Source organism: Rhinopithecus roxellana, chromosome 1 (assembly GCF_007565055.1).
Source record: "Rhinopithecus roxellana isolate Shanxi Qingling chromosome 1, ASM756505v1, whole genome shotgun sequence".
NCBI lineage: Eukaryota > Metazoa > Chordata > Mammalia > Primates > Cercopithecidae > Rhinopithecus > Rhinopithecus roxellana.
Window position 1 is genome coordinate 96,946,968 of NC_044549.1, and position 26,473 is coordinate 96,973,440.

Here is a 26,473-nt window from a genome sequence, read left to right on the forward strand (position 1 = left end):
GAGAGGGAGGGGACCCAGAACGCTTAACTGGGTAAGAAAAACTGAGTGAGGAAGACATTGGATACCCATGGCCTGCCTCTTTTCCAGTTGGCTGAGAAGCCCTTTTTATTAATTTGTTCCATTTCCTTACCATGTCCTTAGTAGTGGAAATATATTTTTTGGAAATGTACTGATCACAATTATATTTCCCTACACTGGGAGGACAAGGAGACTCCCTGCAACAGACCTTTTAAAATAATGAACCGACAGAGAACAGGCCTCCAGTTCTAGCTCTCTGCTACCAATCTCCCTCACCTGCTCAGCCCAAATCAGGCTCTAAATCCTCAGAGCTTTAAAAGAGTGGGATTTCCTACAGTTCATTGTGGGGTTTTACCTGTAACTCAGTAAAGAATCATTGAGAGGGTGAAGGGATCCCTATTACAACTGCAGGGACCAGTGAAAGTTGACTCGACCTCTCTTCTTTCCTTAAGTCATTATACAAAAAATAAACATCAAAGCGGGGTCATTGTACTACTTTTCAAAGGTGTGGGGCCATTGTGATGCAGGGTATGGATTTGGGAGTCCAACAGACCCAAGTTTAAATCTTGGCACATCTCCTTACTAGTTGTGTGACTTTGTTTCCGAGCTTCTACATCTGTAAAATGGAAATGGATAAAGCCCACCTTCAGGTTGCTCTGAAGCTTAAGTGAAATATACATGTAATTCGTTTGGCATTTTAAAAAGTTGCTAGAATTATTATTTCAGTATTCCTCTGGACGAAGGAACACTGACAGAAGAAAACTGGGAAGTATTCAGCTCCCTAAACATTACCAATGTATACATATACTTCCCTGGGTGCATGCCGATGAAATTAGTACAAGAAATTTGAAATTCATGCCCCCCATGCAGGGTCTGTATCTACGTTAGGGAGTTCAGCCTTTTAATGGAAGTCACAAGCTTCTGAAGTAACTGCAATTTTCGACTTAGTGAAAGATCTAATTCCTTAGGTAGGTCTTATTTGTAGTGAAGCAATGTGCAAAGGAGCTGCTCAAAAAAATACAGGTTATGGTTATCTTTGCCTTTCTTTTTAAAGATGTGGGCTCCTAACAATTTTTACCATTCACTCAAAAACAGGTGCTCAGAGGAAAAGTTTAGGACTTACACCCATACATCTGTTCTAGAATTCCTATCCTAGGCAAAGGACGTGGTAGGTATTCTGGAACAGAGGCTGGCATGGAGGTAATCTTTCTATATTGCATGGCTAACTTGTTTTCATTGATTCTTTCTATGGGAGACTTTATTAGTTTTTCCCCAATATGTTTTCTCCTTTTTCCTTATTTATAGAACTCCCTCGCCCTTTGCAACACACACACACACACACACACACACACACACACCCCTTGTAGCTGGGCATATGGATGCTTAGGACAAGAATACATTCTCCAGCCTCTCTTGCAGCATGCGTGTGAGGTCACAACCATGTGACTAAATTTTGGCTAATTGAATTTAAGCAGAGGTGTCACGTGTGACTTCTGGGAAGTGTCCTTAAAGGAAAGGAGATGTGCTCTTCTTCTTCCCTTTCTCCTTCCTACAGTCAATTACAACACAGTAGCAGGTGTTTAAGCAGCCAACTTGGACCATGAGGCAGAAAGCCATGTATTGAGGATGAGCAGGATTGAAGAAAGAAAAAACCTTCAGTCATCTGGAACCTGCCTTAGACTTCTGACCTCCACACTTATTTTATATGCATGAGAAATAAACTCCTATCCTTTCTGAGGTCCTGGCATTTTAGGTTTTCTGTCACTTACACCTAAACCTAATCCAAACTGATACTTTGCTATATCCACTGTTTATGTTTTCTCTATTCATCATCACATGACAAGCCACTTATAAATGGAGTATGGATTCATCAGTCATTCCCATCATACTCCGAAAATCCCACTCACATCCTCCAGAATGAATTCCACCCACAGTATAACATCAGAAAGGTCACCTCTCAGACATAGAAAGAAATAGAATTTTTTTTTTTTAAACCAGGCACAAAACCCTTCTGTTTATTTTACAGAAAACCCTATCTATTAAAGATGACTGCTTTCTTCTCCTTTAGCTGGCAACTTTATGAAGTGAAGAAAATTTGCTCTAGCTGCAGGTGACACACACCTCTTAAATGCCTACTATCAATTAAAAATAAAATACTTGTTACTTGCAACTATCCATTAGATACAATGTACTCTAGAAGGAGATCAGGGGCCTTGGCATTCAGACATAGGAGCATTTTTTTGGCTTTGCCATTTACTTGCAATGTGACCTTGGTAAGTGACTTAACCTCTTTTTCAGTTTCTTTATCTATAAAATGAGACCTCATACAGTACCTGCCAAAAAAAATAAAAATAAATAAGCTAATATGGACAAGGCACCCAGCACATAAAGGTGTTAAAATAACAGAAGGCCCTCTTTGTTCTTTTTATTTTTTATTGGTATAAATGAAAGGTTATGGATTTTAAGTCCATAAACCTGTGAGTTGATAAGTTTTAGTCCTTAAACTTGACTAATTTTATAACCATAGTGGCCTTAGCTTCCTTACTTAGTTTTTTACTTACTTACCTAGCTTACCTTACTTACTTACTCACTTACTTACCTTACTTAGTTTCTTCAACTGTCAATCAGGCTTAAAACAACAATCATGATATCATTAATTGTAGCAATAACAACTGTAAACACACTGTATGGTTAGCAGGTGTTGGGGGCTGCGTCAAGTTCTTTGTTTTTATGATTTCATTAAAATCCGGTTTTTTTCCTACCTCCTAGGGATGTTTTTAAGGATATAAACGGAATGAAAAAGTGATTATAAGGATACTGTATGGAACAGAATTTTACAAAATTGTAAGGTATATAGAAATACAGAATTATTTTTGATTGAATAGATAACTCCCTTTAAAAGAAGATATCCTGATTTTTAGAAAGTGAAAGATTTCAATTATAAGAGGAGGTTAATTTTTTTTTCCTTTTCAAAACTTGCACTTAATTTAAGAAGTAATGTAAAATTATATAACGCCAAAATAGAGGCCCATGCTTATGGAACTGCTTACCATAACAAAATGTCCATGCAGAATAGACTGGTTTTCTCTCTTTTCTACTTTAAATAGTCTTCATCATTTGATCCAGGAAAAAAATCTGACAATTCCCAGGAAAAGTATATTATGTACTCATATGTGCTGGGTGTAAATATGGATTTAATGCATCTGCATGTACCTTCTTTCTTTTACTTACAAACAAATGTTTATGTTCCAGGACACAGGTTTGTAAATTGACTAGAAATCAGAAATTTCTCCCCTTAGAGAAACAATATTTATGACCATATCTTACTTACAGTAACTGTTACCATCCCCAACTGAAAATTCTTCCTGATATAAAATCCTTGTATACAGAAACTTTCTTTTGTATATAGCTTTTCCATAAACTCGAGAAAATTTTGGCTAAATTTGAGTCACCCCTAAATTTGATGTAATAAGAGACTAAAGGACTCAGGATTGGGGAGTGAAAAGGAAGAAAAGCAGATGCCAGCAGTGGAGGTTTTTACGGGGCAGCCTTGGAAAAGATAAAGGAAGAATCCAGCCCACAGATGATTAAAAACTGCATTAAAAAAAAAAAAAAAAAAAAACAGACTTAGTTGCCAACATTTAAATATAGAAATTTTCACATACAAATCCTATGACCTGCATTTTTGGTACAGCCACAAACAGCTGGCTATGCACAGTGCTGTTGAGGTCCTTTTAGACTGGCCCACTTTCACTCTCCATTTGTGGGGAAGCATCCCTCATTTAGACATCTGCCTGGATTGTATTAAAGGCATATGAATTTAAGGTATCTGAGCTTGCACACATACCTCTGCCCTGTATAAAAATGAAAGTCAGTGAAACTGCTGGTCATGGACCCTTAAAAACAAAAGAAAGATCTGGCATGGTTAGCTTTTCCTTATGTCACTAGGACCCTCACGGACCACCAGTCAGTAAAGTCTACATGTGGAGAATCACTGTCATGCAGCCACAGAGCAGCAATTGCTATTGAGGTCAGTGTTCTTCAGACCCAATGGTCTTCTTGCAAAGTTCACCTTCTTGCACCGGATAGCATCTCTGTAACATAAAGCTCATAACAATATTCTGCCCCTTTAAGTGTCTGAGTTTCCGACCCTGGCTTTGAATCAGTTCCCTTCCTGTATCTGTTAGTGAGGGAGGGGGCAGCCCCAAGAAGGGCTCCTGGAGTAGGTATGACATTATCCTGGTCAGAGATATCCCCAGAGATCTCTGTGCATTGGAGAGGTAGGTCTGAGTAACACCTGCTCAATTACACTTGACTTCTCCTTCTAAAGGTAGGTTCAGGGAGGTGAGTATCAACTTGGTCATAAAATCAGAGTGTTATCTATGTTTTGTTTATATTCATTTACTCATAGACTCTTCTGTGTTTTATATTGAATGTAGCTCCACTGAGGTAGGGGCTTTGTTTTGTTCACTACCATACCCTTGGAAGTTAGTGCACGGCACATAATAGACACTCAATTAATATGTGGGGAATAAGTGAATGAATGAAAGCACTACTTTCTTCTTCCTGGAAGTCTTCCAAGATCAGTCCTCCATCATTTCTCATATGGAGGACTTCAATTGGGGGTCCCAACTGAACTAGACCCCAGGCATTGGTGTAGCTACCCCTCAAATCTAACCTCTACCTTATGTTTCTAGAATCCAAATCTGTTGTATCACTTCTCCACTTAAAATGTTGCAATACGTTTCTCACTATTGTTAGGATAAAGTCCAAATTTTAAAATGAGGCTGAGAAGGCTCTTTTAATCTGGCCCCAACCTATCCCTCCCATCCTAGGCAGCCTTATGAAACCTCTGTGTGCCCAGCTCTCTCTTGCACTCCCACCAGACTGTGTGGCAAGCTCCTAATTCACTTATCAGGTCTCAGCTTACGCCTTCCGTACGTTCTCACCACTACCACTTATTCCCTTATTATCACACTTATATCTGTTGGATTGTCTGTTGGTTGGCCAGCAGGCTTGTCCGTCTTGTGACAAGACACCTGTATCCCTGGTCACCTGTATCCCTGGCACCTCCTCAAGAAGGCAGCAAGGAGACTTCTATTGAATAAACATATTTTATTTTGTGCCAGGTTCAGTGCCATGCTTTGTAATCCTCTACTTCATTATTTCATAGATGAGAGAGAAGTTGAGGCTCAGCGAAGTGAAGTAATTTGCCCAGGGTTAGGATTCAAATGGGAGTCCAGGGACCCTGCAGTTTGCTTCTTTTCACTGTGCTGCGTAGTGGCCTTAGCCTTTCCTTTCTAACAGAGAAGCCGAGGCAGCGTACCTGTGTCTGAGTGCCCCAATGGCGTGCACATCTATCACCTCAGGAAGAAAGAATGTCTGAGGAGACGGAATTTGCAACCGGTTACAAAGAACTACACACACAAATATGAATAAAGCCTCTTGAACACCAGAGTAAAGGAATGCAGGTCAAATAATTGCCCTGCCCGGTGTTTCCCTCTCCCTCTATTACCCAGCTCCTCTCATTTGCATACAGGAGGTCTCAAGTGGAAGATAACTTGGTGGAAAATTCCAGGAGCTTTGCATTAAAAGCAAAAGCTCAAGAAATAAAGAAAGAATTTTAAATTCACTTTGTTTTAACTCATGATTATTCTAATTTACAAGCTCAGATTTAGTAATGTGTTGACAGCCAACTAGGCATAGAAAACTGTAGCAAGTCTCTGGAAAAACAAGTCTTGTTTGGCTGGTTTTTTGTTGTTGTTGTTGTTTTGTTTTTGTTTTTGTTTTTTGAGACAGAGTCTCACTTTGTCGCCCAGACTGGAGTGCAGTGGCGTGACATCAGCTCATTGCAACCTCCGCCTCCTGGGTTCAAGCAATTTCTCATGCCTCAGCCTCCCGAGGAGCTGGGATTACAGGTGTGCACCACCACACCCAACTAATTTTTGCATTTTTAATAGAGACAGGGTTTCACCGTGTTGGCCAGGCTAGTCTCGAACTCCTGACCTTAAGTGATCCACCTGCTTCAGCCTTCAAAAGTGCTGGGATTACAGGCGTGAACCACTGCACCTGGCCTTGTTTGGCTGTTATGAAAACAAAGTAAATCATGATAGCGAAGAAGAAAAAGATGAGGAAAAATAACTAACATTAATTATGAGCCAGGTACACACGTTGCCATTTAATCCTCCTAAAAAGCCTGTGAAGTTAGGCAGTATTCGTACTCCCATTTTACAGATGTCAAAATTATGGCACCCAGATGTCAAGTAATTTGTTCAAGGTCACATGGCTAGGAGAAACAGAAAAGATTAGGATCCAGTCCCGCTGTTTCCAAAACCTGCTCTTATTCCGCAATGCCAACTTTCCAGTTTGTGTAATACTAATTGTTGAATAAAATTTATAGGAGGCCATTGGTTTGAACTGAGCTCCTGTATTAGGCCCAACAGACCAAAGCCAAAATAGAGTTATTCATGCTGAAGTTCCATGCCACCAAGTTGAAACTAAGTTGTTCATCTGACCTTTCAAGAAACCAGCAGAGAAAGGTAACAGTCAAACTACCAAACAGGCCTGGCATGATAAGGAAGCCCCCTCCGCTTTAACCTTTGCAAAGAAAGTAACGGAAATAATCAATTTTCTGCTCCCTCTTCCTACTTTCCTCGGCCCTTTTCTGTCTATAAAGTCAGCTTCCTCTGCTCAGCTTATTGGAATACTCATTCTGTTCTATAGAATGAGGTGTTGCCTAATTCTAGAATTGCAAGTAAAAACTAAAGATCTTACCCCGTCTCTACTGAAAATACAAAAAATTAGCTGGGCGTGGTGGCACAGGAGAATGGTGTCAACCCGGGAGGCGGAGCTTGCAGTGAGCACTGATGGTGCCACTGCACTCCAGCCTGGGCAACAGAGCGAGACATCCTCTCAAAAAAAAAAAAAAAAAAAAGAGAGATCTTTAAATTTGTTTGTAAGTTTGTTTTCTGAGAAATGTAAATGACATTTTCTAATCATTAGATTTACATTTGTTCCAGAAGATTTTATTTCAAAATATAGCACATAATTAGACTAATAACATTTCAATCTTACCAATGTGTTCTTCACAATATGAATCTGCATGAAGTTGGTATCATGCTTAATTCATTTTAAAGTAAAAATGTAAAGGAAGAAAGAAAAATCCTTTGGGGGAAGAATCTGAAGGTAAGACTGAGGAAATTACAAGTGACTGTAGAAGTTCCACATTTTAACCTCAGAGAAACTAAAGGACCTCCAATAAAATCAAGTTTTACAATGATGTGCTAGATACTGTTACCAAGAGGGACAATATAAATATTCAAGTTCAAAAGCATGCAACAACCTTACCAATTTATAAATAGTATGCTGCAGAAATGAGTGGTACTATTGTCTCCTATTAATCTAGAGGATTTTACAAAACAAAACAAAACAAACAAAAAAACACAGCCCTTTATGTAAAAAATAATTGTGAAGGGTTTGAGGTTGAACATGTAGATGTGGATCTCCTGGGCAACAGAAAGCCTAAGACCAAACATAACAGGAAAAGTCAGTTAGTCATGGAAAACTGTAATAATTCAGTAGCTGGTTAAGTCCTTGTTCTAACTAAATGACATCATCTGGAAGAAAGACACTGTGGTGCTTGTCCAGAAAATTTCAGTCATTTCCCTTCCTGTCATACAGAGTATACGGTTTTAGTTTTACCTCCCTTTCATAACTTTTGCCTTGATACTCTCCAAGGGTGATTATTACTTCACTTCCCCATGGTCAATGTCAGGTCTGTCTGTCACCAAAGTATTTAATAGGTCAGTACTTTGCCGTAAGACAATGGTTCTCAATTCTTTACGTTGCATCTCATGTCCCAAATCAAAACTCCAAATTTTTTTACAGTCATGATCATGAACTAATAAATGTCACAGGAGAGGAGGGCTGTAGCTCAGCAGATGGCTTTCTCGCTGTCACCTGCAGATGTCATTGCTCCAGTCATGCTGTGTTCACATTTTACATCTCTGCTTTCCTCTGGGAAATCTGGGAAGGCTGGGTGCATGACCACTCCTCCCTGGCAGGTCTCCCTTGCAAGTAGTACATCAAAGCCTCACTGAGTTCCAAGCAGTCACTTCGCCAGCCCACCAACCAAGACTCCTCCGATTCCTCAATGCTCCCCTCTACCCCTAGCTTCTGATGATTCAGCATGCTTTATTATGGCTTGTATTTCTGCTATTCTCTCTTCCACTGCCCCCACCTTGTCTTAGTTCAGGAGTCCTTTTCTTAAAACTAGTATCTCCCCACTAGAATGCATTCTCACCACCATCGGACACCACTCCCCAGCAAACCTCTTTTATTCCATCTTCTACACTGTGTCCAGTGATCTGTCTGACCTGCAGTGGCTCTGCCCAAATCCAAGCACCTTAGCACACATAAGGCCTGCTATGATCTACTTTTTGCCTCCATCCTTGTCTGGTTCACCAAATCTTAGTTCTTATACATTCACATGGCTTGCTTCCTTTAAAATGCAGATTGACAAACTCTAACCTCAGTGATTTTGATTCATTATGCCTGGGGAGAGGCCCAGAATCTGCACATCAAATGCTACTAATATATATCTGATGCAGCAAAACCCTGGAGAAACACTGCTCCACAGCCTCCCTCTTACTATTGGCTTCCGTCAACACAACCTACTCCATGGCCATACAGTACCCAGTGCAAACTGCTCTTCCTTGTCTCCATAATTTTACATACGCTGTTCCCTCTGCCTGGAATATCTCCTTCCACATCCTCCTGGCAAATTCTAATTATTTTTCAGGACCCAGCTCAAGATTCTCCTCCTCTAACCTACACAAATGAAGTGAACACTTTCTTCGGACCACCACTGTGTCTATAGCATAGTTTTACCACATTTATTACTCAGTCCAGGGACTGCTTGCATGTCAGGTACCCCTGTCTGGGTATCAGAGGTATAGTCCCAGCTCTGACCCCTTACTGGCTGTGATGTCTTGGGCAAGTTACTTAGCATCTGCAAGTCTGTCTCATCTGTAAATTAAGCCAACAGAAGTACCTATCCCATTCATCCCATTCACCTGTTGGTACTATCCTGGGAAGTACTACTACTAGTGAGGAAACTGGGGCACAGAGATTAAGTAAATTTCCAAAGATCACATAGCTAGTGAGTGGAAGAGCTGGGATTATTAGCCTTGAAGCGGTCTGGCTCATGCCCACATTCTTAACCACTGGAGACCTATCTTCCCTACTAGGAAATAGGCTGGCTAGGGAAGGTTAGTTGTGCTGCCAAATGTCTAAGTTTGGTTCTATCCTGCTCTAAGGTCACAAATAGTCTTTAGCAGACCGTGTTTAGCAGAAGAATTGGAGCAGAAACAGGGAGGGCTAAGGGACTTATTAACCATATCTATATCGCAGCTCTATAGTACAGTTTACTGCTCCTTTAACGAGTCCCTGATTTCTGTCTGGCTTTCTTAGGTCTTCCCATTCTACCTCACATCTAAAGACCAAACACGACATCATTTCTTCTGTGATAGAGGTCAGAGTCCCCAGGCCAATCAAATCAGAATCTCTAGGAGCGGGTCCCAGATGCTCATGCTTTTTGAAGAGGACATCACCCTGCTTCCACCCATCATCCCAGCAAGCAGCTAGAGTTGGAAACCACTGCCAGGAGCCTTTCCCCTCCCTTGGGCAGCTTCTTGCATCTGGAGATCATCTCTGTGGTGAGACCTATCATTTTATTTTAATACTATTTTTTGGCCTCTCCTAGGGGCTCCTAATCATTTTTGTGCCATAGAGGGCTCCTTTGGCACTCTGGGGAAGCCTGTGGACACCTTCTCAGAATGATATTTTTACATGCATATAGTAAAAAACAGGATCACAAAGAAAATCAATTATATTGAAATACAAGTATATTGACCACTAGAGGTGAGTTCTTTGGCCTTGACCTTGAGGTTCGGAATCTAGTCTTTTTGTGTGTAGGGGTCTAACACAGAAAATTCTTGCTGGAAGAAAAAATTCGAGAATAAGCCACACCTACTCCCTGTTGAGAATCACTGTATTAGTAGCAGAAAAGTTCTCTACCTGAGGGAGACTTCAGCAATGCACCATTTCAGCATGATGAGACCCAACTGTTATGCAATCCACTTCTGAAACAAGCTATTAAAGCACCTGAAAATCTGAAAATTGGCAGCCTGTTAAAGAAGTCATAAAATTAAAATTCTGAACATGGTATTATCACTTAGAGACTTTGCAAAATCTTTCTCTCTTACCCATCAGAAACCGTAGAGGACGGAAGCTGTGGCTGACTTAGAGGTTTCTGTACTCAAATGAGAAAAAGTAGAGATTTCAATTTAATTCTTGCTCTGTAGGCAGAAAAATGCCCCCATCCTCCCATATGATTATGTTCTGATCCCCAGAACCTGTGAATATGCTACTTTACATGGCAAAAGGGGCTCTGTAGATGTGACGACGTTAAAGATCTTGCTATGGGGAGACTATCCTGGATTACCTGGGTGGGCCCAATGTAGTTACATGGGTCCACATAAGAGAGAGGAAGGAGAGTCATAGAGGAGATAGGATGACAGAAGCGGAAGTCAGAATGATGTGGGGCCATGACCCAAGCAATGCAGGCAGCCTCTAGAAATTGGAAAAGGCAAGAAAACGGGTCGGGTGCAGGGGCTCACGCCTGTAATCCCAGCACTTTGGGAGACTGAGGCAAGTCACTTGAGGCCAGGAGTTTGAGACCAGCCTGGGCAACATGGTGGAAACCCCGTCTCTACTAAAAATACAAAAGTTAGCCAGGCATGGTGGCACATGCCTGTAATCCCAGCTACTTGGGAGGCTGAGACATGAGAATCACTTGAACCCGGAAGGCAGAAGTTGCAGTGAGATGAGATGGCACCACTGCACTCCAGCCTGGGCAACAGAGTGAGACTCGGATTCTCCACTAGAGCCTGCAGAAGGAATCAGCCTTGCCAACAACCTGATTTTAGTCCTCTAAGACCATTTCAGACTTCTGGCCTTCAGAAGTATAAAATAATAAATACGTGTTGTTTTAACCCGCCGAGTTTGTGGTAATTTGCTAATGGGGCAATAGATAACTAATAACTAATACATCTGCCTGTATCAAATAGGCAAGAAAATGGATGACACAATATAAGAGAAAGAACCAAGCACAAAGGGTGGATTTATCCTTTATGCCAGTGGTTTTCAATCCTGACTGCATGTGAAAATCACCTAGGAAGCTGAGAGAGACAGAGAGAGCACGCACAAGAGTGCACTCGCTAATGCTAGGGTCCTAAATGAATCAGAATTTTAGGGTGGGGGGTGTGATTTCTTGGGTCTGAACATGTTAAACGTGCTCAAGGATTATGATACATGGGGAGGGCTAAGAATCCTGTCACATATTAACAAAAGTAGGGTAAGTTACAGTTTGTACACAGCTCTTTTCATCCGAGATAAAAATACACTTGGTTGCAAACATTTTCATTAACTCTTATAAGACCATTGTGAGTCAAGGAGATGGCAAACACACAGCGAAAACAAGCAGAGAGAAGAAAACAGGTTGCTTAAGGCTATTGACAAATTCCTGACTCAGTTCAAAACTGCATCCAAATTCTTTCTAAAATTTTAATTCAGTATGCTAGCCACTAGAACAGAACACATCTCCACACCCAACCCACATAAAATCTCCATTCCAATGAACAAACTAGCAACTTGTAAATAAACATGAAAACCAAAGGCCTGAAAAGTGGTTAAAGCTTTTGAATTTTTTAAAATTCTCTTGCTAAAACCTTATAAATGACAAGCCAGCCACTTCAAATCCTTATTAGAGATGAGCAAGAGAACTATAGCCATTTCCTTCTAGGCCAATGACTGAAAACTAATAAACAACTAAAATGACAACTAATTGTGTGAATGAAATACAGATATCTAAGCAAACAAACATTCTACTATTAAATTTTACGGCATCTAAAACGTCTGTACCCAAACCACAGATGATTATCAAAATAATAACAGCATGTTACCATTTATGAAGCCTTTATTGTGTTCCAGACAATTGTCAAGTGCTTTACCACATACAATCCTGTAACAGCCTTGCAGTACCAGTGTTCATCCTCACATCCAGGATGAAGCAACTGAGCTCCACAGGGTGAGACTCTTAAGTGGTAGAGCTGGAACTCAAAGCCAAGTCTGTCCTATGCCCCGAGCCATGCTCTTCCACACAGCCTGAGTCTCCTCTGCCTCCATATCTTTGGGGCACAGCCTGGCACTTGACAGGCCCCTAATAAAGGCTCATTGAACTGAGCTGAATACCATACAAGGAGGGCACTATCAGTACCAACTCCATCATCTCCAGAAATGAACAAACAAAAGAATTGTACCAAAAAGAGATGCCCGTGGAATTCTAATCTTTAGAAGAAAATGAGTCATTTTTTTTCTAGGCCCAAGATAGACATATGTAGATAAAAATAATTATTATGGGCACACACGTTCATACCCCAAATAGAACATGACTTTTTAAAAAATGTCAAAAGTTAAATAAGAATATTACCCAGCATTCCATTTTCCAGGATTTTAAAAATAAATTGAGATTTTTCCTCATTAAGATAAAAGTATTTTCTAATAATCATTGGGGAATAACCTGTATGATAATCAAAAGGGATTAATAGATTCCCTCCTTGTTCTTTATCAATAACAGATTCCTCTCTCACTAATACTACCCTGCTTTGTAGCCAGATAAGTGAATACAACTGATAATAAAGGCCAACAAGGAAGGGAGAAAGCAAAGGAAGCCACAGGCTTCTGCTCTGATGCTAAGACTGTGAGAAGGATGTTTCCCAGGCTCCTTTCTCACCCGGCTCCCTGCTAGATCCTGCCAATGGGAGGCACAGGGGAATGGCCAGTGAGAGGAGGGCCCAACTCCTGTGGGACACCCCTCCAGCAACTGCAGAGAAAGCTGGCCCTTGGGCACCCCTGCTGTGATTTGACTGAGGCTGCCAGATGTCCCAAGCAGGACTCTGTCTCCCCTCCCTGAGGGCTATGCCTGAACAACAGCAGGCACCTGCCGGGAAGGTTCTGGTAACACCGCCTCTTCCCTTTTGTTGTCTTAGTCCCAGGGGTGGTGGCTGCTTCTTGCAGTTACTAGTCTCTGGGTTATCTTGGTTTCCACATTTTGCTCTTTCTGTGTTTTTTCACTTGTTTACCTGATTCCTTGCATAAAATCTGCTCCCTGAAATTCTTAGAATGGTTTCTATTTGCTGATGGGCCCCTGGGCTGATACGACAATGAAACTGAGAGAGGTTAAACATGAGATTGCACCTCCCCGCACTGAGTAGTGGTTGGATCTACTTCTTATCTGCGCTATTCCTTTGAGGCAGTTCCAGGGTCACCTTATCCCCTTGCCTTAGGCTATCTATTCAATTGTCTTTCACAAGAAGTCCAAGGCAGGCAAGGTGTGAGGGGTCTGCCCAGACTCAGCCCACATTCTGATTGCTCAGAAGCGGTTTTAGAGCCAAACTTTCCATGCTGAGGATAATTGCAGAATTCTAAAAAAAGAATATTAAAATAAATAACATAAACAAAACTTTTTCACAACACAATTTGGTTCAAAGGATTAAGAAACAAATCCCATTTTTAATGTAAAAATCTTAAAATAGCATGACAAAGGCAGAAAGCCAAAGCTTAGGGGAAAAAATTGCTTCCAAGTGGACATGAAAAATTTTGAAAATATGAAATGTGTAAGTATTTTTTCAAAGTCAGATCCCCTCAATGTGCAGAGAAAGATGGAAATAGCCTTTTGTTTTCTTTTTGAGACAGTCTCGCTGTGTCACCCAGGCTGGAATGCAGGGGCTCAACCTCGGCTCACTGCAACCTCCACCTCCTGGGTTCAAGCGATTCTCCTACCCCAGCTTCCCAAGTAGCTGGGACCACAGGTACGTACCACCATGCCCAGCTAAATTTTTGTATTTTTAGTAGAGACGGGGGCTGTTCTGGAACTCCTGACCTCAAGTGATCCACCCACCTTTCAAAGCGCTGGGATTACAGACGTGAGCCACCACACCCAGCCGGAAATAGTCTTTTAAAGGAAGATTGTAATTTCACTCAAATTATTACCAAGAAAGGAAACTGAGCATATGAAGGACATACATTAACACATTCTAATGCTGACCAAGTTCCTTTTTCATAAAAACAGTATAAGTTATATCCAATAAAAAGTTTCTATAAAAGATAACATTTTAATGATTCACTAAAAGCATTTCCAATTTCTATGAACTTTCAGCCCAGCTGCTGAGTAGAGTCTGAGGAGTAGAGAGGAGCACTCTTTCAGACCAGTAAATACCAAAGCTTTCCGCAGAAAACATCCATTCCCCGAAAGTTGCCCGTCTTAATCCAAAATCCAGGGAGAGGGGGCCCTGGCCAAGGACTGAGAATATGACCCTTCTGGTGGTGGGGGCGGTTGCAGCAAACAACCCAATCACCTGTTTCGGATGATTGGCTGCGATCTCCAGCTCCTTCTGATCACTGACTGCTCACTTTTCAGTGGAGCTGCCCACAGGATGGACTGCCCCTTCCAGGCTGACAGGATTGTTCTGCTCACCACTGTAGTTTTAGTGCTTATCATAAATCAATAAATTGGAATTGCTGTTTTACACATCAGGTTTGGAATCTTGGTTTACTGGGTACATCCCTGATAAATAAAATGATCTTTCTTATGATAACAAAAGCAGTTTCTGGTCCACGAGGCTAAGGGTCACACCCTGAATTATGTAATCTTATCATTCTCAGAATATGATCCCTGGACCAGCAGGATCAGCGTTACCCAGGACTTGTTTGAAATACAAATTTTGGGGCCCAACCCTAGACCTCCTGAATCAGGAGTGTGGAGCCCAGCAATTGTGTTTCAAACAAGTGTTCCAGGGGATTCTGATTCCTGCTCAAGTCTGAGCGCCACTAAATTGAAATGACAGTTATTTAGAGGTGGGGGATTATGGTTAATTTTGTGTCAGCTTTGTTAGGCCATGGTGCACAGTTGTTTGTCAATACCAGGTGAGATGCTGCTGTGAAGGTTTGCTTTTGATGTGATTAACATTTAAATCAGTCAATTTTGAGTAAAGCAGATTACTCTCCATAAAGTGGGTCAGTCTCATCCAGTCAGTTGATGACATTAAGAGAAAAGAGAGGTCCCCTGAAAAGGAAGAAATTCTGCTTCCAGACAGCCTTTAGACTCAAGATTGCAACATCAACTTTCGCTGGAATTTCCAGCCTGCTGGCCTGGACTTGCCAGCCCTTGCAACTGCAGGAGCCAGTTCTTTAAAATCACTCTCTCTCTCTTTCTCTCTCTGTGTGTATATATATACACTACCAATCAATATATATATACATACACACATACACACACACACACACACACACACACCTTCTATACATACACATATAAAGGTTGAGTATCTCTTATCTGAAATGCTTGGGACTAGAAGTTTCTCAAATGTTGGATTTTGTTGGATTTTGGAATATTTGCATTATGCTTACTGGTGAGGCATCCCTAATCTGAAAATCTGAAATACTCCAAAGCATTTCCTATAAGCATCATGTCAGCCCTCAAAAAGTTTAGAATTTTGGAGCATTTTATATTTCAGATTTTTTAATTACAGATGCTCAATTTTATATATATAGGGTGCAATATATATTTTATATATATTACATATATAATATATGTAACATATATATTACATATATAACATACATATATTATATATGTTATATATATACACACATACACATACCAATAGGGTGTAATATATATGTACAACATATATACATATGTAATATATATGTACAACATATATAATATAAAACACCCTATTGGTATATGTGTGTGTATATATATTACACATATATATAATTATACCCTATTGGTTATGTTTCTCTGAAGAACCCTAACAAATACAGGGTTCATATGTTTAATGCATGTATCCTACATTATGACTAGGATTTTATCATTTTTTATTTTTAGCACTGTATGCTCAGTGCCTAGTACGTAGTAATTAGGCTCTCCATGCATATTTTTGGTGAATGAATGAACTGTGGTGAACTGACTGAGAAAGGGAATTGGATAATTTGGCCCTGAGAGGGGGCTCCTGGAACTCAGCCAACCCTGAAAATACCTCCACTGAATTCCTCTGGGCAATAAACCTCTCCTCAGGAATCTTCTAGAGTGTGTAGATGAACCAACAGGAAATCACATCCAGGAATTGTGTTGAGTGTCTCTGTATTTAATTTCTTACAAGTGAAAGAATGCTCTACACTCGGCAGGCCACTCTTCAGCTTTGTTTCTATCCACGGGCCATGACTTTAAGTGCAGTCACTGCATTTGGCACTTCTGTAACGCCTTGTATTTAAAACCAGCTTTTAGAGTAGATCCCTATCAGTACTTCATTTTTCTGGAAAGAGTGAAATTGAAAACGTAGCCTCAAATATCATCTATTTTAGTGTCAGCCCCAGTACAGTAATCTAAATAAGGTGCTTTCCTGAGTGATGGGAACAGACTTTGAGGACGACACTCATCTCTACTCCCACGTCACACCCTCTGTGGGGCCAGCTCACTCAGAACAGCAGCAGAGCTTAGTCTCCAGGCTGCGGGGATTGTTGTAATACTACTGAAGATGGGTCAAAAGTCATCTCGATAAGATTATTTTGAAACCTCCAGGATAGCAATTCCATCTGCTATATGAAATCACAAAAGTAAACATTCCTTGGTTAACCTTCGTCATTCCCCCACGTAAGTCTCAATCACATTTCTTTGAAACCATGCCGGATTTTCAGTGCTGGCTGATGGGATTCAGGCTCAGAGGAGGGAAGTTGGTCCAAATGTGTGAAGTGGACCAAAGTGGCCAGAGGAGAGGACTTAAGGCCCAACTAATGCTTCTTCAACTCAGTAGCCAGTCTTCAGTTTGAAACTTTGAAAGTGCTGTTAAAGTGCAAAGTGTTCCTTCCCTTGGAAGAGGAAAAAAACTAAGACTTAGTTTGGTGAATTTGCTCTCCACTTACCTGGCAATTTGCTCTCCACAAATCTGGCATAGTTTCAAAGAAATGTGATTGAGGTTTATGTAGGGGAATGACGAAGGTTAACCAAGGAATATTTACTTTTTCTGATTTCATATAGTAGATGGAATTGCTATCCTGGAGGTTTCAAACACAGAGTACAAGGAAAGACATTCATTGTTTCACTAGGAATCCATTCTGCTCACTAAGCTCCTACCAGATGCTGGGGCAGCCTCTGGGGCAGGGCCCAGGTAAGGCTGACAGTCATCTAGTGTCCAGAGAAGGAACCAAGAAGCCTGAGCCAAGTGTGTATATGTGGGCTAAAGAGCGATGGAAAAAGTAGAGGGAGATGACACAGCAGCTTCCAGTGTTTACAAAGACAAGCGACACCTAAACCAAACAAAAAGGACTGGAGGCTAGGCAGAGGCGTATATCCTATATCCAGCCCATATGGGAGCTACTTTGAAGTCAATTTTAAATTAAGTCTCACATGAGAGTTGGAATTCTAACTCAACCACTTACTAGCTACATGGAAGTTACTAAATCTTCCTAGGTCTTAATGTTCTCATTTTTTACTATAAAGGGGTACAAAGTTTGTTAAGAGGACAAAAATAAGATTACATAGGTCATAACCCTAGTATCTAATCAGACCTAAAGTCAACCCTCAACAAGTCTTCTCCTTGCCAGTGAATACCAAAGCTGGCCAGTCACGCACCTACTCAGACTCACTTACTGTGAGTTCTTCTTTGTCTTCAAAACTCTATTCAGTGTTCACTTTAATTTTTACAAAAATATTGGGCTTTTTAAAGGGGGAAAGGGTTACTCTAAACTATTTGTCTTGAAAACTGAGGCCCCAGGGAAGGATTCTACATGCTGTGGCTGGTCCGGCTATGACGCTTCATTTCTATTAGCCATCTCCCCACTACACACAGATCACAATCACACCACAAAACACACACGCACACACAGTGCACACGCACATACATACACACACACTTTGATTCAGAGTCGCTTCACTGCTTATCTGACTAAAGGTGAGAAACTAAACTATGATTTATGACCATTCCTTCTCATTTCAGTTTCAGCAACACGAAATCCATTTCTCAGTACATTTCAAGGAAGAATAGTCATTGACATTTAAGAAACATTAATCTTTTTGAATAGACATATGCCAATACCTCTAATAGGAATTAATAAAACTCAAATCCATATGAATCCATTTTGGCTCAATTTGAATAATTTGAGAACTATAATAATCTTTAAAAGTATCTTTTAATTTTATTATACTTGAAGATAGTGATGTTGATGTCCAGATGACCATCACAATAAGGGTATTATAGATGATTTAGAGGTTAGGAAATGTCTATTAAAACTTGCTGGAATAAAAAGCAGACTTTTTAGATTACTATATTTGCTGAAAAGGAGACCTATGTTTAAATCATTCTAACCAATAAAGAATAAACAGATTTTGCTTCATGGCACTACGAAAGCTGATGAGTAAGTCTTCCAGGTATTTCCTGCAGGGTTTAAAAGTCTTTGGATAAAAATAATAAGATCTTATAATGAACCTTATGAACAGAAAGAAATGGAATAAAAATTATAATTGATTTTCCCCATAGAGGGAGGGAAAATATCAATTGCATATTTTAAATAGATGTTTAAAACAACAAAAAAGAAAATATACATACAACAAAAATAAGAAATAAGATGTTTTAAAATTTCCCAAACATATATTCATGTCCCCAAAATAAATCTGATGTTTCAACCAGTTTGTTTCATGTAAACCAAACAATCGTTGTCTGTGAAAGTGTAAGCTGCCCCAGTGACGGACAGCTCTTTTGTTTCCACAAGCAGCAGCATTCAGTGCTAAAACTTCTAACTAGCATTCTGCCTATTATTCAGATTGATTAGAAAAGTATATTTTTCTTTTGACAGTTGGGTGGTTTTTTAAAGAATTACTTGTTTCAAATTACACCCTTCTACTGCAACACTTGAATCTGACACCTGAAGCATAACCTACAACTTGCTGGCTCCCCATCTCCCAAAAGAAAAAAAAAAAAAAAAAAAACTATGGTCCTGAGAGGATGGCTCTGTATTTACATTCAGCATCATATATCAGCATTTACCAGGGTGAGGCCAATGGCTGTCAACTCCTGGCTCTTAGTCAATATTTAATCACTGTGCAGTTATGTAGGAAGAAGGAAACATTCCATCTCCCAATAACATGGCTTTAATATGAAAAAAGCTTTCGTTACATTTATGGAAGCCTGGTTATGCTTTTCAGAAAAGCTATCAAATTGAGAAGTTTCACAACTGTTCTGATATGGCATTTTAAGTGCATTGCCATTGGTAGGTGTATAAAACGAATAATACTTAATCATGATTTTTTAAAAGTATTACTGAATTTTGGGTTCACCCGGCAACCTTTTCATTTTATTCATCTGTTTATTTATTAATGGAGCAAGGTGGCTGGAGAAAAAAAAATTTATGAAATTCTTGTCTAGTTCATAACCTCTAGCTCTGGTTCAGTCTCTGGGCTATGAAGCAAAGCAGCCATACTAAGGAAAAATTTCAAATTGGCTTTTTGACTGTTACTTAATTTAAAAGATTCCAGTTTTGTTTTTTGATAGAGCTTTGTAAATAATTTCCTCAGACCTAGCACCATGATTTAAAACCATTTACTTGGGCTGGGTGCGGCAGCTCATGCCTGTAATCCTAGCGCTTTGGGAGCAGAAGCAGGTGGATCACTTGAGGTCTGGAGTTCGAGACCAGCCTGGCCAATATGGTGAAACCCTGTGTCTACTAAAAATACAAAACTCAGCTGGTCATGGTGGCACATACCCATAGTCCCAGCTATTCAGGAGGCTGGGGCAGGAGAATCGCTTGAACCTGAAAGGTGGAGGTTGCAGTGAGCTGAGATCATGCCACTGCACTCCAGCCTGGGCATCACGAGACTCCATCTCAAAAATAAAATAAAACCATTACTTTTCCATTTATTCTACAGGGTAACTAAAGCAGCACAAAGCTTAAGTTAAGGGAAAAGAGCAAAGAAAACTGATGGGAAAGCCCACGTCACCGGGATTCCTTAGATTCCTACCTGACAAAATATTTCATGTTTCTTGTGAAGCACACAGCTATTCCAATGAACTGGTCAGCTGAGCTGGAGATGTTTTTACCATTTAAAACGAGATCTACAATGTTCCATAGGGAAGGATCATGCATTCCTTATAATGTCAAGATGAAAGAAAAACTGCAGAGAAGGTGAAGGCAGGAAAGTAAAACAGAGTAATAAGTACTGAAAAATGTCTTCGCTCAAAGGCACAGAGTTTCTCTCTTTCATTCTTTCTGCTAACCCATGACCAGATGAACAGGTGTAGACTTGCTCAATGGGATGACATGTGGCAGAAAACATTTTCACTTCAAAGGTGCAAACCATATTTGACATTCAACAGCTTTTCATTGTGGTAGGTAGAAGAGGAAATTAAGCTTTACCTCAGCTCGTTACTATTCACTGGTCGTGCTCTGATATAGTAATCATCCTTCGCTCCTAACCAAGACTCTTCAGTCCAATCATCACATATGGGATGGAAGGGGAACTGCAGGGGTTTCTCTAACTTCCTTAGACCTGCCTGCAAAGCACGGAAGTGTTTTAGAAAGAAGCGCCAGGGTGGAGTGCTCATGTGGCTGGCATGAGAATATCTGACTTTCTGTTGGCAGCTGGCATTACAATGCCTTTACTTCATCTTGGGTTAGTGTGCCTAAAGCTTTAGGTAAATCACAAATAACTCATTAGGAAAAAGGCTGGGACCTCTGTTTTACTATATTCCCAGCTCACAGCTTCCAGTAATCCTGGGAGAAAAATCCACAAATATGCCAACTACTTTAAATCAAAATACTCAAGAAGTTCCTGGAGGCTGAGAAGTTTAACACTAATTCATTACTGGATTCAAACAGCTTCTTCCCACTTATTTCCCTAAAAGGCTCCATTCTCCACTCTACTCCAGTTCTCCAAATATAAGGAAGTGACATTTCAAGAATTGTGCCTGTTATTAAACTCCTTGCAGCAAAAAAGATTTCAAATCAACTACAGGAAAATTGCAAGATTATTTTATTGGGCACAAGATGGCTTTTAGGACTGGTGGAAATTTCCACAAGTGAAGTACGTGTTTGTGAGGTAAGGCAGTGATTTTGGTGAGGATCCTCCTGGTGCAGTTTCCACGAAACTTTCCAAACTCCCTCTTGCCCCGAGCCGGGCAGCTCTTGCCATCCCTCCTTTCACCTGGCTCCCAGAAGCTCTTCAGGTCTCCATTCAGCTGTGAATTCCTCAGCACTGTATCTGCCTCGGCAGCTGTCCAAGTCAGTCTCCAAAGTCAACTGAATCACTTATCTCAGATGTTAAATAACCAACCTCAGTGTTTGTTTGATGTCCCTCTCCCTCAACAAAATAAATAGACCACTTGGGAAAAAATCCTAGCTAGGTTGACTCCCAAGTGTCTAGCAGAGTGTAGCTACTAAGAAAATAAATGACTATTAAGTGAATAAGTAAACGAATGGGCAAAAACATTGCAGAAGGTAGTGGATTTCCCTGTAGCTTGTGCACCCTCAGCTTCCCCCTACCCAACCTTGTCTCCCCTCCTGGTCCTTCGGTGACAGTCTCTTTGCTGGACATGCTGCCACAGATGAAATTATTGCTAGATGTGATTTCAGGACTTCCGGGAGGAGAGCTCTCCGAGTGTGTTGCCACCAGGTGGCAAGGGCTCCCAAGTCATGCCAATCACAGCAAGGCTGCCCGTAACCTTAGGGACCTATAGTCCTATTCCATATATAAATCAATTTACAAGGAGCAGCTAGCTTGACATCAGATGTCAAGAGAGCAGCGCACATTGAATGCATCCTTTAACCTCTCAGACCCTCTGCTAAACCTGAGGATCATTACAATCACTTCCAGCCAATACACAGAACGAGTTTCTAACTGCGCCTTAAGACTGGATGGATTTGATAATTAGAAGTAAGCACAGAGTGGTGGTGGGGACCTTCAAGGCAGAAGAAGGGCATAAAGCCATGCATTTATGTTTAAATCATTTTTCTGCAAATTAAAAAAAGTTTCCATTTATGAAAAAATCTTATATAGAAGTATATAGACATAAGAGGGTATTACAAACCAAGAGATAATAGATATTCAGATGTGGCCCTACTATTAGCAAAGAGAAACAGCTATTGTGTGATGAAGGTTACAGAGGCTAACTTCCAACTATTTGGTATAGTAGTTTATAACTGAAAGTGGAAAGCACACGTACTCTCTCTGTGGTTCCACCACAAGCTTCAGTTTCCCTGTCTGTAAAATGGAATGAATAGTATTCACCTGCCCCAGTATGCGTATCTAATGAAAAGTAGGTGGCTCAGCACTCTGCCATAGCTTGAGCACCCTCAGCTTCCCCCTACCCAACCTTGTCTCCCTTCCTTGTCTTTCGGTGAGAGTCTCTTTGCTGGACATGCTGCCGCAGATGAAGCTATTGCTGGATGTGATTTCAGGACTTCTGGGAGGAGAGCTCTACAGGTGTGTTGCCACCTGGTGGCAAGGGTTCCCAAGTCATGCCCATCACAGCAAGGCTGCCCGTAACCTCAGGGAACCATAGTCCTATTCTACAAATAAATTCAATACATAACAGCTATTATTATTAAATACCACACAATGTGAACATGCTTGCTTTTTTTTATAATTTCTGGATGTTTTCTAGATTTTTAGTGCAAGGGTATGAAGGCTAGTGGTCCTGTGCCACAGAGAAGGCCTATCCTGGAAAGGGATGACAAGTGACTCCTTAGGCCAGGTTTAGTGTGTGTCTGTCCACTTCTTCCTGCATTGTCGCCCTCCTGGGATGCACCCACCACATTTGTGTGTTGATGTGATTTCTGTCACTCTTCCCTGTATGACCGCAAGCTCCATGACAGCTCCCTGTCAATTTCCACTCCTCTCTGTCCTCCATACCTAACATATAGTGGGCATTCAATCAATATTCACTCATTGAATAAAATTATGAAGAAAAAATAATGGCATATATTAAGAAAATTCTTGGCAGACATCATTTTGTGTGCTATGCTTTGCTGAAAAGCTTCACATAAGCAATTTAAAAATATAACTATTGACTGGGCACAGTGGCTCACACCTATAATCCCAGCACTTTGGGAGGCCAAGGTAGATGGATCACCTGAGATCAGGAGTTTGAGACCAGCCTGGCCAACATAGTGAGACCCCATCTCTACTAAAAATACAAAAATTAGCTGGGTATGGTGGTGTGCACCTGTAATCCCAGCTACTTAGGAGGCTAAGGCAGGTGAATCACTTGAACCTGGGAGGCAGAGGTTGCAGTGAGCTGAGATCATGCCATTGCACTCCAGCCTGGGCAACAAGAGCAAAACTCTGTCTCAATAAATAAATAAATAACTCTTGCTCCAAAATGGATTCAGAACATTTATGCCCGCAGAATTCAGAGACTTGCTTGCTATGCTTAGAACACACAGAACAGTTTCTACAAGATAAGGAATGGTTAGAAAGCAATCTTTAATTCACATTAAAAATATAAAATTTATGCTGTAAAACTAGTTGTTTTTATCCCCAATAATCATAAGGAGATGACAATCTGATTCCTGGGGCTGCCGATAGCCACCTCCTCACGCACAGTCTCCGCCTCATCAAGTGGACGCGTCTGAGCTGGCATCAGAGCACACAGGCACACCTGGGGCTGCAGCTAGACGCTGACATTTCAGCTCAGTGTCTGAATCTTGGTATCAACACCACCAGAGTCACAGGTCGAATCCCTGTGGGGGCTAGCTACCTGTGACCCTTTCCAAGGTCACTGGTGCCACCCTAGGTTCTGCCCTGTCATCCCATCCCATAAGTGGACACTATGGGTCACAGAAGTAAAGGAGTATGGTGAGGGTGTGTGGACAAGATGCAGAGACCAGTGAGCCCTGATGTCTCTATGTAGGATGCCGACTTGGCATGTTAAATTTATGACACTTTGAACATCTCTTTCACTTGGTGTGTTTATTTCCTCACCACTGGAGGAAAATATAGGGGATTGGGCCAGATGAGCTCTAAAGTCCATTATACCTTTGATATTTAATGACTGGGCAAGAGAAATGTATTTATTAATACTGGGTCTTCACCTGTCATGGTTTGAACTTGAGTCCTAAGTCAAGAGACTGCCTGCTGTTATTAATGAGGGTTCCTGACTTGCAAGCAATAAAACCAACACTGGCTAACAAACCCATGGAATCAACAGGAGGCAGACAGTGGAGCGGCACTTTGGAAACAAGTAGAAACAAGGTCAGGAAGCAGAAGTCACAGCCACGGTCCCTTCATAGCATGGGTTTGGCAACAGTCAGCACTGTGAGGGCCTCCGACTGTCCCTGAGGACTTTGCTGCAAATGCTCTAGACATAAAGTCCCTGGGAGCTCTTCCACCTGCAGCAGAGCCAGGGGAGGAGGAGGAGGAGGAGCTCGAGCTGAGAATCCTAGAACATGAGTCAGCCACCTGTAATTACTCTTCCACCAAAATCACGTATGACGCGGAAGAGGTAATTCCTCAAAAGGAAGCTGGGAGCTCTTAGGAAGGGCAACTCATGCTGGGTACCAAAACCCATGAACATGCATCATAGGAGGAAGAACCTAAGAATATAGAGGAGGGTATTTCCAATATGTCCCATCTTCCAGCACAGCATGTAATGAACTTCAAAAGAATATCTAAGTTGAAGGAGCTATTCAAATCACTGTGGTCCAGAAAACACAATTTTCCTGAAAGAAATGTTGAGTTAGTGCTATCATAATCCACAATATATTGAACATATAATTAGTTTAAAGCAATTTAACAAGAGGAAATTACTGATCCTGTTGGCAAAACCAGATGCCAGATGCTCTATGAGAATTCACTGAGTCATGGGGACATCCTTCTTTTCTTTTCTTTTTTTTTTTTTTTGAGATGGAGCCCATGGAGTTCCATGGACTGGAATGCCATGGTGTGATCTTGGCTCACTGCAACCTCCACCTCCTGGGTTCAAGTGATTCTCCTGCCTTAGCCTCTCAAATAGCTGGGATTACAGGTGTGTGCCACCAAGCCCAGCTAACTCGGGGTTTTTTTGTTTGTTGTTTGTTTTTGTTTTTTTGGTAGAGACAGGGTTTCACCATGTTGGCCAGGCTGGTCTCGAACTTCTGATGTCAAGGTGTTCTGCCTACCCAGGCCTCCCAAAGTATTGGGATTACAGGCATGAGCCACTGCACCTGACCGGGGACATCCTTCTATGGGCAACAAAACTATGCCTGGTGCCCATTAGTGATTTAGTTTTTGAAATTCTGACCATTCAATCAGTGAACAAATATTGAACATCCTGACGTGCCAATTTCCCTTCCCTTTTCCACTCTTGCAAGAGTCCCAAAGCTTTTTCTATACCATTTCTAATCTGTTCCTCATGACTTAACCCAATCCTTTCACATCCTGAGTGTCATTTGTTCCACAGGTCACTTACACCTCTGTGGGTTGCCTGTAACGTACCCTCTCCCAAGACTTCCACCGGACACTCATAGAGCCTTCACAATTCCACCAGAAACTTAACTTTAAAGAAGTAAATTCCCAAGCTGAAAAGTTGTTTTCTACTTTAAAACAATAAAAAAATTGGATATCAGGGAGCAAATAACAAGTGAGAACTTGTGGCTGTCCACAGCCCAGATGGAAAGCAGACTGTGGTCAAGTTTATTTCTACACTTCAGAACTCACAACACAGCCCCCTCACTCCTTCCTCCCTGACAAGAGGAGATTCACCCTCCACAGGCCGTGTGTGCACGTATTTCTCTCTTTATCTGCCCCTTCACTCCATCTGTCTTCTCCAGAGGCAGCCCCAGAGTTCTACCGATGAGGGATAGAGGCAAGGCAACCTGATTGGAAGAAGAGGCTTGTCTTCAAAAGCATTTACATAGCAAATATATTAGCACCATGCTTACTTAAATTTCATGCCTGTTTGGGATGGCTTTGCGGAGGGGCAGTGTAGAATGTGGAGAACCTAACTCTACCCTCCCTCCTCAAGTCACAGCCTATAAGGATATATTATCACAGTTTTCTAATAGTTTTAGTATACCCTTTTTAATCTCAAAAGCCAATATAAATCTCAATAAAGTTTGTAGGTGAGGTGATAGCATTGGGTAAATGTTCATTTTTTGAAAAATGAATAGCTTGAAAAACATATCCTAGTTATATAAGATATTAACATAAGGGGAAGCTGCTGAAGGATATGTGAGAACTCTGTGTACTATCTTTGTAATTTATTTGTAAATCTAAAATTATTTCAAAATAAGTTTAAAAAGATATAAAAAATGTTTTCTATTTTTCTAAAGAAAAGTGAATAAACATCCCAAAATTGTTTAA

The 26,473-nt window shown here is 40.9% G+C and overlaps 1 protein-coding gene across 6 annotated transcripts in view; it reads right to left on the reverse strand.

The window, feature by feature from the left end:
• Positions 1 to 26,473, reverse strand: part of LOC104665010 (schwannomin-interacting protein 1) — a 626,299-nt gene that overhangs the window by 93,675 nt on the left and 506,151 nt on the right. The window lies entirely within an intron of this gene.